Below are 2,854 nucleotides of genomic sequence, written 5' to 3'. Positions count from 1 at the left end.
CTCCACTGCCATCTGGTCCTAGGTTGTACCAACTCTTGTGCTTGGTGGGTGGGGCCTCCTCACTGGATCTGAGCCTGTGCCACTCCCTGGGACTGTGGTGGGATTGTGGACTCTCTTACTGGTTGAGAGAGTGATCACACAGGGGCCCAGAGCTGCTGTCACTTGCTCCCACAGGTCTGTCAGTCACACTGCTCATTTGGGACTGCTGTGATACTATGGATGTTTGTGGTAGCTGGGGGCACTTTCACCCAGGCTACAGATATACTGCCATCTATTTCTAGGTCACACCAGCCTTTGAGCTTGGTGGGCAGAGCCTCCCCACTGGAACAGAGCTCAAGTCATTCCCTGGGGCTGCAGTGGGACTGTGGCCTTTCCAACTGGACCTAGGAGCAATCACGCTAGGGCTCAGGGTTGTCATTGCCTGCTCCTGTGGTCCCACTGGATCTCACTTGTCCCTTTGGGGCTGCAGCAGAGCTATGGACAGTTAAGGCAGATAGGGGTTTGTTCGCCTGGACTTGCAGCCACACTGTGTCTGCTCCTAGGTTGCACCAGCCTTTGTGCTTGGTGGGCGGGACCTCTCCACTAAGGGTGAGCCAAGTTTCCCCCCTGGGCAGCAGTGGGACCATGGATTTTCCCACTGGACCAAGAAGAAATCATTCTGGGGCTCAGGGTTGTCCCTGCCTGCTCCCATGGCTGTGCTGGGTCTCACATGCCCCTTGGGGGCCACAACAAAGCTATGGGTGTTTAGGGCAGCTAAGGGTTTGTTCACCCAGACTTGCAGCCAAGTGGCATCTGCTCCTAAGTGGCACCAGCCTTTGTGCTTAGTGGGTGGGCCTCTCTACTAGGGCGAGCCAAGTCTCTCCCTGGGGCCAGAGTGGAACTGTGGATTTTCCCACTGTACCAAAGAGCAATCACAGGGGGCTCAGGGCTTTAGTCACCTGTTTCCACAGTTGCTCCAAGGTGCACTCCCACCCTCAGGGCCACAGTGGTGCTATAAGCACTTCAGCCAGGTTGGTCATGGGTACTGGGCTGTCTAGGGGTCAGAGAGTTCTCACCTATCTCCACCTCCTCCCTGGGGGCAGTCCATCCATCTTCCAATGTTTAGCAGTGTGGGTCTCTCAGGTGTCCTGAGCTGCTGTGTGAGTATCCCCCATTGATCAATGAATGTCCATTAGTTCAAGCGAAGAGAGACAAAGGGAGCCACTTACTCTACCATGTTGCTGACGCCACCCTAAGTGATTATCTTCTTTAATCCTCATAACAAATCTATGCAATAGGTACTATTATCATACTAATTTTATAGATGAGAAAACTGAGGCAGTAACTAATCCAGATTCTCACAGTTAGGAATTAATGGCTCTAGTGGCTGGAGGTGTCTCTTTAAATGATCTCTTCAAATTATTTGAAGGATACAATGGAAGTCTGAAGTCAACCAAGCCCCAAAACTCCAGTCAATGAGAATGATCAATAGCACCATTCAACAAAGTATTTTTTGTACCTGGCTTATGCAAGGCATGTGAGATACAGCCCCAAATAGCCTACGATCCTTTGCTTAAAGTTTAGGAGGTTAGGGAACTCTGGTTCCTATCTGACAATGGAGAACTGATGAGGTATGGCAGGATGGCAAAAGTTCTTCCTGTCAAAATTCAAGGTACAGATGGTAGGCAGAAGAGGGTGAAAAGTTGAGTTGGGGATAGAAAGCCTTATTTGTGAGACTCTGTGGCCTGTATGGAAATTGCAGACATGCCATCTTTGGCCAATTTGCCTCTATCCTCATGCTCATGGACTCCTTGATCACTCATCAACTCTCTTTCATTTTTCCACCTCCTCATTTAGGTTTCCTCTTTACCTACAGGAGAATAACGGGTCCTACTAGCATAACAACAGCTGATTAAATCAGCAGCAGTATTTTTAGTCAAGCTTCATTAAAGACGCAACACAAGGCCAAATGATGCTAGTCATAACATCCGAGCAAAACGGCAAACCCCCTTTTCATTCATTTTATCAAATGTATTTATGGATGTTTACAATTGTCTCTGTTTACCCAGAAACTTATCTTTTCTGCAGCTTAGTCATAAAGCCACCTAGCTGAAATTCCATGTGTTCGAATGAGCTTTAGCTCTTGCTTATAACCACCTATTATGGAGTGTCTTTCTTTTCTTCTTCTTCCTCCTGCTCCTCAGCCTTCTTCTCCATTGTGTCACAGACATCTCCCATTTGTATGTTTCCTCCTGTTGTTTCCAGCCATTCAAGATTTTATATATTTATTGGTTGGATTTCTTTTAGATTCATAAAAATATGTTTAAATAATCATCATTTTCTTTTGACAGCCCTTTGTCAAGAGTCGTCTGGCAAATTTGAAATATAGACAAGCTGGTGATTTGAAAATTAGGCAAGGAGTTAGGATCTAGAAGTGTGCTGTCCAATACAGCAGCCACTAGCTACACTGGGCTACTGAGCACTTGAACTATGAATAGCGCCACACGTGAAATCAGATTTAGGATATATTGAATTATTTTAATATTAATTCCACCCACTTTTTTCCTTTTTAATGTGGCTACCAAAAAAATATTAAATGGTATATGTGGTTCACATTATATTTCTATTGGACAGTGCTCATCTATGCAGACCAATTTCTTTTTCATCACCATTCATAGCAGAGCTAAAGAATGCCAACCTAGTACAGAGTTAGGTATGCTATTTACCTATTGAATAAATGTTAATATTTGTTTAAGCAGTATATTGGGACTACGAATGCCTGTAAAATTGTAGATGTATATTTACAGACTAACGTAAAAGATTTTAAAATTCTTTTCAGTCACAAGTATATTGAAATGATGAACATTAGTTCAGC

Source organism: Equus asinus, chromosome 10 (assembly GCF_041296235.1).
Source record: "Equus asinus isolate D_3611 breed Donkey chromosome 10, EquAss-T2T_v2, whole genome shotgun sequence".
NCBI lineage: Eukaryota > Metazoa > Chordata > Mammalia > Perissodactyla > Equidae > Equus > Equus asinus.
Note: the sequence above shows the minus strand (reverse complement) of the source record.